We start from the raw sequence: 13,125 nt of genomic DNA on the forward strand, positions 1-13,125 counted from the left end.
AAATCCAAAACAAGGTTTTTATTTTAAAACTTTGATTTTATTCTCCTTAAAACCCAAATTTAAGAATCGGGCCATTTCAAATTGGGCCTTGGTGAGTTGGAAACTGAATTGTTATCTTCAGATTTCTTAATTACTAATTTTCATGTTTTAACAAAATTTTATAATCTAATTAGTTATTAATAAATCGTTATTATCTTTCAGGTTTAATTATCGATTTTAATAAAGTAAATTACTAGCTTATTTAACAAAAATAGAATTTAAATAATATTCATGAAAAACGATTTATGAATTAATTATATATATATATTTCGATTGAAATTCCGATTAATAATATTTTCGAAAAGTATATTTTCATTAAAATTCATTATTTATAAAATACGTTACTTATAGAATTTATTAGTTATAAAGTATTGATTTTAAATTATTTATCGATCTAGTACTAATTCAATTGTTTACTATTTAAAGAAATTGGACTCGGAGCTCAGGACGAACGAACCAACGAAAACCCTTAGCAAATCGCGGAAGTGAGGTAACGGCTATTGCTAGTACCCGCAATTCCCTTATAAATGTGATTATGAAATTACAACGTATGATTGATTTATTAAATGAATGTTTTGACATGTTTTATGAATTGCGGGAAATGAAATATGATTTTATTGAATAATTTATTATAATATGATTTGATGGAATTATTCCTTATTTTATGATTGATTATAAAATGCTATGATGATTGATTGAATTTCTTATAAAATGCTGTTTTTAAGAAACCAGGAAAGAAAGGATGTTTGATCTTATGATCCAAAGGAATTATGTTACTTCAACTGAAGTAAAAAGACTAAAATGTAAAATTAAACGAAACATGATAAATGAAAGTGAAATTCCTAGTCCGTTGGGCAGTATATGTTCACAGGTTACGATTCTCGGTCATGCATGTACCCATGGGGCATCCGCCCATTGAGCCAAGGCTCTCATGTTTTCGGGCCAAGGCCCCATGTTTATGGACAGCGGTCCATCGTGGAAGACGTTCCACCATGTCATACTTGCCACGACTAGCATGTGCACCCTAAAGTTGAAAATGAATTAAATAAAGGACTTTATAAATTGTTTTACATTATTCTATTCTCCCTGTGTTATTAAATAAAATGAATTGAAATGAATTTATGTTGCTAGAATAGTTCGTTACTGAGTCTTCGGCTCACCGTTTTGTTTTCCATTTTAGGTACTGCGGGGATCGATGGAAACGAGTAGAGGCGAGGAGTTTCACTTTAATATTATCCACCTAGTTTATATTTACGGTTCTAATAGTTTAATAAGTTTTAATTAAAGACTTTAGTAAGTCATGTACTTTCATTTTGGTAATATAAAAGATTATATATATTGTTTTGGAGTGTTTAAAGGCTTATGATTGATGTTTGCCTTGTAATTTCCGAAAAGGAAGTTACGGCAGGTAATGTCCCGACCAATTAGGTTAATTCCGCTGCTAATTATGTGTTAATTATTGAATTAGAGGTCGGGGCGTTACAGTTTGGTATCAGAGCAAAGGTTCTGGACCATAAGTGCTAAACCTTACGGGTTTTCGCACGAATAGAATTCATTAGGCTTTAAGTAAAGAATTTTAAGGAATGAGTTAAAAAGAATGTTCTAAAATCTTGCTAAGTTAAAATGAATATGAGTGTGAGTGTAGGAACGGGATCAAAGGGTTTATTTTATATTATTATTTCGCTTTAACCTGATAAGATATGTTATGCAGAATGTCGACCATCGATGCTATCAACGATGTTACCAACGGAGCTCGCAACGAGCATCATGTTCACGATGATAACGACATCACTCATGAAGGGTATGTCCATGTTAATGGCCACGAGGAAAGGATGGAACGATTGGAAAATGTGAGTTCAATGTTGGCAGAATTAGTCCATGATTCTCGGAAAAAGAAAGATGTTAGTGGAAACGAGAGCGCAACGATGTTCAAGAACTTTTCGTCACTCAACCCACCATCCTATGATGGCAAGCCTGATCCAGTTGAGTTCGAGGATTGGATAAGTCGCATTGATCAGTTGTTTGAAACCCTGCAGTGCCCTGAGAAATGGAGAGTTGATTTCGCAGTGTTCTACTTGTCAGGCCAAGCAGGATTATGGTGGAAAGTTAACAAGGAACGAAAGAATGGGCCTGGATTTGGTTGGAACGAACTCCAGAAGTTAATGAGAGACAAGTTTTATCCACCATCCTTGAGGAAACAAAAAGAAGATGAATTTCTACACTTGCAACAAGGAACAATGAGCGTGTTGGAATACGCAAATAAGTTTATGGAGTTGTCAAGGTTTGCACCAGACTTGGTGTCGACAGAGCAGTCCAGGATGAACCGTTTTGAACGAGGTCTGCACCTTAAGTACCAGGATAGGTTGTCCACTCAGAGGTTTACTTCATACCAGGATATGGTTGATATTGCAGCTAATGTGGAGCGAGTGGTACTACTTCGAGAAGCGAAGAATGTTGGGTATAAAAGGAGAAATGATAACCAAAGCCAAGGAGGAGCAAAGAAGCCCAACCAAAGTTACCAGGGAAATCAAAGGAGGAATGATGGTAATCAAGGAAATAATAGGGGACAAGGATTTCAAGGAAGGAACAATCGGTCGCAAGGATGTGCCAAATGTGGAAAAAGGAGTCATGTGGAGAGTGAATGTCGTGTTGGCACGAATGCTTGCTATCGATGTGGAAGCCATGATCATTACGTCAGAGATTGCCCAAATCAAGTGACGCCAACCATGAGAGGACCAGTTTCAACTAACAACGATCGTGGTCGGAACAACAATGTAGGAGGTTCAAACCGCAACCCACCTCGACCACCGCCAACTGGAAGAGTTTTTGTGATGAGACAAGATGAAGCAGATGAGGATGATAATGTTATCACCGGTACCTTTTCTATCCATTCGTTACCTGCCCATGTTCTTTTTGATTCTGGAGCTTCACATTCCTTTATTTCACCATTGTTTGCTAAATGTTTAAGTTTGAAACCATGTTGTGACTTTCATGCTATGAGTGTTTTCCTTCCTAGTGGAGAAATAGTGAAATGTAGAACCATGTATAGAGATTGTCCCATTGTAATAGAAAAAGTAGAGTTTCTAGCAGACTTAGTAGCCTTTGACCTATCTGAATTTGATGTAATCTTGGGAATGAATTGGTTGACTAAGTATGAAGCTAACCTTAATTGTTCGAGGCAGAGTGTGACCCTTAGAACACCAAGTGGAGATAGAGTTTCATTCCATAAGTTAGTAAGAAAACCAACGATTCAAATTGTCCATGCTTTGAGAGCACGTAAAATGATTGAGAGTGGGTTATCTGGTTACCTATGTAGTGTTGTTGACCTAAATACCCCTGTACCTTCCATTACTGACATACCTGTTGTTTGTGAATACCCACATGTTTTTCCAGAAGAAATACCTAGTATGCCCCCACCAAGAGAATTAGATTTCAGCATTGAATTAATTCCAGGATCTACCCCTATTTCTAAGGCACCATATAGAATGGCACCAGCTGAGTTACAAGAATTAAAGAAACAATTAGATGAGTTACTTGAAAAAGGATATGTTCGACCTAGTGTTTCACCTTGGGGAGCCCCTGTCTTATTTGTGAAGAAAAAGGACGGAACTATGAGGTTATGCATAGATTATCGAGAGTTAAACAAGATTACCATTAAGAATAAGTATCCTTTACCCCGTATTGATGATTTGTTTGACCAACTTCGAGGTGCAAAAGTGTTTTCTAAGATTGATTTGAGGTCAGGTTACCATCAACTTCGAATTAAACCTGAGGATATTCCAAAGACAGCCTTTAGAACTAGATATGGTCACTATGAGTTTGTTGTGATGCCTTTTGGGTTAACCAATGCGCCCGCTGTATTTATGGATTTAATGAACCGTATTTTTAAACCATACCTTGATAAGTTTGTGGTCGTTTTCATTGATGATATTTTGGTATATTCTAAGAGTAATGAGGAACACGAGGAGCACCTGAGAAAAGTGTTAGATATGTTGATTGAAAACCAGTTATATGCTAAGTTGTCGAAATGTGAATTCTGGCTTATGGAAATATCATTTTTAGGACATATTATCTCTGAGAAAGGTGTATCTGTTGATCCTGAGAAAATAAAAGCAATTGTGGAATGGTCTAGACCAACTAATGTACCAGAAGTACGGAGTTTTATGGGTTTAGCTGGATACTATCGAAGATTCGTTCAAGATTTTTCTAAGGTTGCCTTGCCCATAACTCGATTAGTTAGAAAGAATACCAAATTTGTGTGGAATGATGATTGTGAATGTGCATTTCAAGAACTTAAGAAACGTCTTACCACTGCCCCTATTCTTACCCTTCCATCTGGAACTGACGGATTTGTAATCTATAGTGATGCTTCCAAGAATGGGTTAGGATGTGTCTTGATGCAAAACGGAAAAGTTATAGCTTATGCTTCACGCCAACTCAAAGTTCATGAACAAAATTACCCTACCCATGACCTCGAACTTGCAGCTGTTGTTTTCGCCCTTAAGATTTGGAGACATTATTTGTATGGAGTTTCGTGTCAAATTTTCACCGACCATAATAGTCTTAAGTACATTTTCACCCAAAAAGAACTCAACATGAGACAACGTAGGTGGCTAGAACTTCTTAAAGATTATGACCTTGATATTCAATACCATCCCGGAAAGGCTAACGTTGTTGCGGATGCATTAAGTCGAAAGTCTCACTTAAATTCTATCCTAACTTTCTCCCGAGTCAACCAAGATGATCTACAAAAGATGGAAATTGAGTTTATCAAAGGAGATGCTTGCTTGAATGTGTTGGTAATGAAACCAACTTTGATTGATAAGATTAAGGAAGCGCAATGTAAGGACTTGCAATTAGAAAGAATGAGGAGTGAAGTGGAAAACGGGAAGTCACCTGGTTTTGTCATTCAAGAAGATGGCACGTTAAGGTTTCAGGGAAGATTATGTGTGCCTAATGATGAGAAGTTGAAAAAGAGAATTTTAGAAGAAGCTCATAGTTCACCATACTCGATTCACCCTGGAGGAAATAAAATGTATAAGGATTTAAGGCAAGTGTATTGGTGGAGCAACATGAAGCAAGAAGTGGCAGAGTATGTGGCTAAATGTTTGACGTGTCAGAGAATCAAGATCGAGCACCAAAGACCAGCAGGGTTGTTGCAACCTCTGGATGTGCCCGAATGGAAATGGGATTCAGTTTCAATGGATTTTATTATAGGTTTACCAAGATCAACCAAGGGAATGAATGCTATTTGGGTCATTGTTGATCGATTAACAAAGTCAGCGCATTTCTTAGCAATGAAGAGCAATTCGAGTTTAGATCAACTTGCTGAACTATATGTGAACACTATTGTGCGATTGCATGGAGTGCCTAGTTCGATTGTTTCTGATCGTGATACAAGATATCAATCAACCTATTGGAAGGAATTGCAGAAAGCTCTTGGGACGAAACTTAACTTCAGTACTGCATTTCACCCAACGACTGATGGACAAACAGAACGCACTAACCAAATTGTTGAGGATATGTTGAGAGCATGTGTTTTAGATTTTCAAGGAACTTGGGAAAAGTTTCTACCTATGGTTGAATTTTCGTACAACAACAGTTATCAGGCCACCATTGGTATGGCACCTTACGAAGCACTTTATGGAAGGAAATGTCGAACACCATTATGTTGGAGTGATATCGATGAAGCACGTGTTATAGGACCAGAATTGATTCAAGAAACTACTGACAAGATTCGTTTAATCCAATCAAGAATGATGGCAGCGCAAAGTAGGCAAAAGAGTTATGCGGACCAACGAAGAAGACCACTAGAGTTTGAGGTTGGAGATCACGTGTTCTTGAAAATTTCGCCAACAAAAGGAATAATGAGATTTGGTCAAACAGGAAAGTTGAGCCCAAGATACATCGGGCCATATGAGATACTAGAAAGAGTAGGTGCAGTAGCATACCGACTAGCTTTACCAACCGACTTGGAAAAGGTGCATAATGTATTCCACGTGTCGATGTTAAGAAAATATGTTCCTGATCCTAGCCATGTGATTACGCACGAACCCTTGATGTTGCGAAACGATTTGACTTACGAGGAGAAACCAATCGAAATTCTAGAACGAAGAGAGAAACGACTTAGAAGCAAAGTAATTCCAATGGTTAAAGTCTTGTGGGCCAATCACTTGACATCTGAAGCTACATGGGAAGTCGAAGCGCAAATGAGAGCTAAATATCCCCAGTTATTCGTTTAGAAACGATAAGATGTATGAATTCTAATATGCTTTTTGAATGATTATGTTATAATGTTATTCCGCCATGTTTGTCTAGCGAATAGAACGAATAAGTATGAATTGTATGATTTCTATGAATGGCTAGTCCGACTGAGCTCCAGTTTCGAGGACGAAACTCTTTCTAAGGGGGTAAGGATGTAATACCCCGAAATTTTAAACTCGATTTATTAAAATTAAAAATATTTATCAACTTAATTTCGTTTTAATTAAATTACGAATAATCGAATTTCGTTTTTACGAATTATTTTAAACGATAAATTTATAAACCGAATTATTTATTTTCGTTAACGATAATTTATTTATTTTTAAGGAATTATTTTAATTAAACATTTTATTCCAAATTCTGAATTTTTGCCAAATATTGTGGATTTTAAAAAAAAAAAAAAAAAAAAAAAAAAAAGAAAAAAAAAAAAAGAAAAAAAAAAAAAAATCCATTTTTGCTTTACTGCCTTGCTTCCCACGCATATCCCACCTTACCTCAAATCAGTCCCCATACATTTTCTTGAGCCCCAAGGCCTTCCTCTTCTAGAATCCTTCACAAAACTTACAAATTTCTTTCAATTTCTGATCAATTTCATTACCAAAAATCAATTCACAAAACTGAGAAAAAAATCATCCCCTTGTTCTTCCTTAATTCGAACCACCACCGCAAACACCACTGCAACCACCAGCCACCACTACTGCCACCTCCGTCCAACCACCACCTTGACCACCGTCTCCCTCCAGCACCACCGCACACCCACCGTACCTCCCCCTGCTCTCTCTCCTCCCTTCGCGACGCCCTGCCCCTCCCCTGTTCCTGCTCCTTTCTCCAACTCGCAGCACCACCCCCATCGCACTCCACCACCGCCCACCATCACCAACCCACACACCAACCTCCGCCGCCACACAAACCCCCGGTGCTCCGCCCAAAAATCGCCAGAACTCTCCCTCACAACCCCTCCCCTGCTTCCCCTTCATTTTCGCACTCCCTCCTTCTCTCGCTTGTACCACCACCGCAAACCACCGCCCTCACCGTCGCCTTCCGGCGCTGCATCGCCCAGCCAGACGCCTCACCCCCCTTCCCTCCTTCCTCCTCGTGCCCTCCTTGCTCCGTTTCCCCTGTTTTCGGCCCCTTTCCCCTTCCCCTGCTCGTGTGTTTCGTTCCCAGAAAATCCAAAACAAGGTTTTTATTTTAAAACTTTGATTTTATTCTCCTTAAAACCCAAATTTAAGAATCGGGCCATTTCAAATTGGGCCTTGGTGAGTTGGAAACTGAATTGTTATCTTCAGATTTCTTAATTACTAATTTTCATGTTTTAACAAAATTTTATAATCTAATTAGTTATTAATAAATCGTTATTATCTTTCAGGTTTAATTATCGATTTTAATAAAGTAAATTACTAGCTTATTTAACAAAAATAGAATTTAAATAATATTCATGAAAAACGATTTATGAATTAATTATATATATATATTTCGATTGAAATTCCGATTAATAATATTTTCGAAAAGTATATTTTCATTAAAATTCATTATTTATAAAATACGTTACTTATAGAATTTATTAGTTATAAAGTATTGATTTTAAATTATTTATCGATCTAGTACTAATTCAATTGTTTACTATTTAAAGAAATTGGACTCGGAGCTCAGGACGAACGAACCAACGAAAACCCTTAGCAAATCGCGGAAGTGAGGTAACGGCTATTGCTAGTACCCGCAATTCCCTTATAAATGTGATTATGAAATTACAACGTATGATTGATTTATTAAATGAATGTTTTGACATGTTTTATGAATTGCGGGAAATGAAATATGATTTTATTGAATAATTTATTATAATATGATTTGATGGAATTATTCCTTATTTTATGATTGATTATAAAATGCTATGATGATTGATTGAATTTCTTATAAAATGCTGTTTTTAAGAAACCAGGAAAGAAAGGATGTTTGATCTTATGATCCAAAGGAATTATGTTACTTCAACTGAAGTAAAAAGACTAAAATGTAAAATTAAACGAAACATGATAAATGAAAGTGAAATTCCTAGTCCGTTGGGCAGTATATGTTCACAGGTTACGATTCTCGGTCATGCATGTACCCATGGGGCATCCGCCCATTGAGCCAAGGCTCTCATGTTTTCGGGCCAAGGCCCCATGTTTATGGACAGCGGTCCATCGTGGAAGACGTTCCACCATGTCATACTTGCCACGACTAGCATGTGCACCCTAAAGTTGAAAATGAATTAAATAAAGGACTTTATAAATTGTTTTACATTATTCTATTCTCCCTGTGTTATTAAATAAAATGAATTGAAATGAATTTATGTTGCTAGAATAGTTCGTTACTGAGTCTTCGGCTCACCGTTTTGTTTTCCATTTTAGGTACTGCGGGGATCGATGGAAACGAGTAGAGGCGAGGAGTTTCACTTTAATATTATCCACCTAGTTTATATTTACGGTTCTAATAGTTTAATAAGTTTTAATTAAAGACTTTAGTAAGTCATGTACTTTCATTTTGGTAATATAAAAGATTATATATATTGTTTTGGAGTGTTTAAAGGCTTATGATTGATGTTTGCCTTGTAATTTCCGAAAAGGAAGTTACGGCAGGTAATGTCCCGACCAATTAGGTTAATTTCGCTGCTAATTATGTGTTAATTATTGAATTAGAGGTCGGGGCGTTACATTAGTATATATACGAAACCAACTGACAATTATCCCAAAACTGTCATTTGATAAAATCCTATTAAATACGAAATAAAGTAAGTTACATTAATATAGGGAAAAGATTGACTCGAATTAACATATTTATATTTTAAACCTGTGCTCGTATCATATGCATGCTAAGTGCTATTCTTTGATTAATGAGCACATCAAGCCCAATGCCCCACATAACTCATCTCAATTTAATATATGAATGGATGCCCAAAAATCGGTTCAAAGGATTTTATATCCGGAAATTTCAACTGTCATGATGGGATAAATAATAATATGACGGTTTATTTTTGTAGCACAATATAGGCACTATGAATGTCAAAAATAATAGAAATTGTACCATTAACTACAAGAAATTGTACCATTAACGACGGGAAATCACGTCGTTAAAGGCCAATAATCGTTGATTAATGACAAGATTTCTTGTCACGAACCCGTCATAAAAGGGGGATATCGTTAATGAAAAATCCCGTCGTAAATCTATCGTAAAAGATATTTGCGACGGTTGTTTCCGTCTTTGTTTGGTTGTTAGCCCCATCGATTTTGCGACGGGACTTTTGACCTGTCGTAATTAGGTTGTCATAAAAAATACAATTTTTTTTGTAGTGGTGAGACAACTGATATCACTACAGTTCTGGCCATCATTAAGGAGGAGATCGATCAACATGGCAATGTGGCATTCTGAAGAAAGGTAAAGATCATTCATTGAGCTTCCTTCATCCTCCTTAGATCACTTTGACTTATCCACAAGGTTTATGTAGAGTTATTATTGCGGATACGGATGCAGAAAGTGCAATGGATTTGATCCTAGTTGAGGGGTCTTGGCATGCTCGTATTAGCAATGCAAGAATGGGATGGTATTGGCCGGGAGGGGAAACAACATAACGTCCCCGGGATCCTTGGTGAAACTTTTTCAGGAACGACATACTCTGCTTTGCATTCAAAATCATTGGCTTATTTATATGGGTTACGTTGGGTTGTGCAGAAAAATCTTGACAAGGTTACAATCCTTACTGGTTCTCAATTGCTCGTTGAGATGGTGATAAAGCAAGAATCGATTGTCGTCCATTTACTCTAGACTGTTGCAGAGATTAAACTGCTTGGGGAAATGTTTCAGTGGTGTAGTATACACAAGGTGTATCGTTTAATAGTGCAGAGAGCTCATCATTACCTCGCTAAAGAAGTTACTTTAACTTTAAAAATGTTCCTTAGTTTATTTCTTTAAGTTTATGTCAAAAAATAAGGCTTTATTTAAATTTCTATCAATTTGTCATATCATTTGTTTAACCTTGTTTGGGATAGTGATTTGTATTTTCTTATTTGTGTTCATTTCTATCAATCTGCCATGTAATTTGAGTAAGGGCATCATTTTATAATCAAGTAACTAGTTTTTAGGCCCGGGCGATGCCCCGGGTTATTGCATTAGTAACATTTATATTATTCTTATTTCGTATTTTGAAAATATTATTAATCAATTCATTTTTATTACATTTGTTAGTATATTTTTTTTTTTTTTACAATGTTAGCATGTAATGTGTTATAGCTCAATGGTAAACACTTCATTGTTTAAACGTGAGGTCGCGGGTTCGAATCTTATACATGCTCCATTTCTAAATTTTTAAATATATGAAGTTTACGTAAAATGAAATATCCCACAAACAGAGCGCCACGTGGCACATAAACTTCTTTAAAAACGCTTTTTTATATATAGTATAGATTGTTTTATTATCCGATGCCTCATTTAAATCTTGAGAAACAAAAATATCATTTTTTTCATTAAATGCACTTAAGGTTGAATGAAATGTGAAAAGTATCTTCAAGTTTCATATATGCACCAAGAACCCCTGAGATTTTGTAAAAATGCACAACATGTCCTCAATGATCATTTTCCGTTAAAGTTAAGTCGAATTTTTCTTCCTTTTTTTTTAAACATTTTTCTTTATTACAAATGAACCATTTTCATCGTCTTTCATCATCATCAGTTCATCACCAACCCGAAATCAAGGCTACACCACATACTCGCCCCTTCAAAAACTACTCTACGTACATCTTAATGATATGCAATTATCACAATCATGGAAGAACAAACTCCAACCCTCTAACTGCTTCATCTGGTCAGCAAATATCTAACAGCGAACAACTAGCCAAACCACCAAACATGTATCCTCTAATTATCAACAAGCCCAATATATATGGAAGTAAAGAATTCGCAAGGAAACTAAGCAAGTAATGGATAATCACGCATGAACTCATATTATAATTCATACCACATACATTGTACATATGTCTAGAAATGATCAATTTTGCATGGCTTGACTCATAATTTGGTAAATATTGTCCTTGAGCTTGAAGGCAGCCGGAACAATAATTAGGATTGGGCAATCATTTTCTGATTCAAATTAAATCTCTACATCGTAACATGATTTATCAATCTCGTGCAATATATGTCTTAATTATTTTCGTTTGACTGTCCCCACGTATGTATTTAGGCAACACAAATTCTTATTTACAAGGGTTGTACAATAAATATTATACATCAGAGTAAAAGTTGACTCAAAATGCTTAAAATTTAAGGTTATATACGTAAAAGTTATCTTTTTTTAGTGATAAATTTTTTCATTTTAATAAAACTTATTTCTTCAAAATCACTAATAATGTATGAAATTAATCATTTAACCCTTTAAAATGTTAATCTATCAACTTTTTTTTTTACTAATATAAAAATTAATCAAAACTATGTTAAAGTTACAAAAAAATGGGTAAAAGTTATCTTGGTGTACAATAAATTTATTGTACACCTTGTGCGCGCAAGACCTTTTGTTTAAGCAAATTTAGACTTGATTTATTACTTACCTAACTGCTTACATAATTTTTTATTTTTGTTATAATAATGACTTGAATCAGTCAAGCCCCTTGCTGCATCGCCCTATCACGATATTTGTTATTGTACCCTAGGGTTATTTGTTTGGGGCTTATTTTCTGGGCTTTTCAGCATCTGTCTAGAGTATTATATAAACTCTCTAGGTCATAACCTAGTTGTATTATGTAATTTGTCCTCTCCAAGATCTATAAAACTTTCCTCCCCTCTACATGTGGACGTAGATAGCACATTGTTAGCGAGTCACGTTAAACTTGAAGGCGGCCGACACAATAATTAGGATTGGGCAATCATTTTCAGATTCAAACTAGATTTTAAGCCCGTTCGAAGAACGGGCAATTATATAGTGGTTATTTAGTCGTCTGTAAGTGCTAATTTGATTGAGGTTTTGTGATTTTGGTGGGAATATATGATTGTAAAGGTGAAAGTTGAAAAACAAATTAAATGATGAACTAATATCGAGTGTTAAAGAGGAAGATGATGTGGAACTGTGGAATAGGTGTTGAGGCTGTAAAATAATTCGTATAACAAACAACAAAAGAAAAAAAATTAGAAATAAAAAATAAATGTATGGATAAAAGATGGGAGTGACACGTGTCATTCAATTATCTATGGTTATCCTTTTTATAGACTAGGTATAGATGTCTACATCGTGTGTAAAATATCTATATCGTATGTAAAACTAGTTAATAGGAGTATGTCACGATCATAATAAGTGGCGGATATAGGGGTGTTAAGGGTGGGCCGCCGACCACCTAATTTTGTGACAAAAAAGCGTTTATATCTTATATTTATTAGAAAAAATAGATTAATACAAAATAAATAACTGTTTTACTAACATGTCGACACCCCGACCAATTCAAAAATATCGACACCCTGATTCAAAAATCCTGGCTCCGCCGCTTTCATAATTTGTTTTCATATCTAGTGCAATGTACTTCATGTCATAATTATTTTCGTTTCAAGGTCTCCCGTATGTACTTGATCAAATTTATACTTGACCTCATTACTTAACTAAATGCTTACATAATTTTTTATTCTAAGAGCAAAGTCTAACTTTTCCATTTCTAAATTAATACGTAGTATAATTTTATTTTCCAAAGATACTATTAAATTATGACTTTTTAAAAGAAAAAACACATTTGATTACGGCCATCTCAACTATAAATACCCTTTAGATATCATTAGTTCTTCACAAAATATAAACGCAGTTATAATATATCA

This window comes from Spinacia oleracea, chromosome 5 (assembly GCF_020520425.1).
Source record: "Spinacia oleracea cultivar Varoflay chromosome 5, BTI_SOV_V1, whole genome shotgun sequence".
In the NCBI taxonomy this organism is placed as follows: Eukaryota; Viridiplantae; Streptophyta; class Magnoliopsida; order Caryophyllales; family Amaranthaceae; genus Spinacia; species Spinacia oleracea.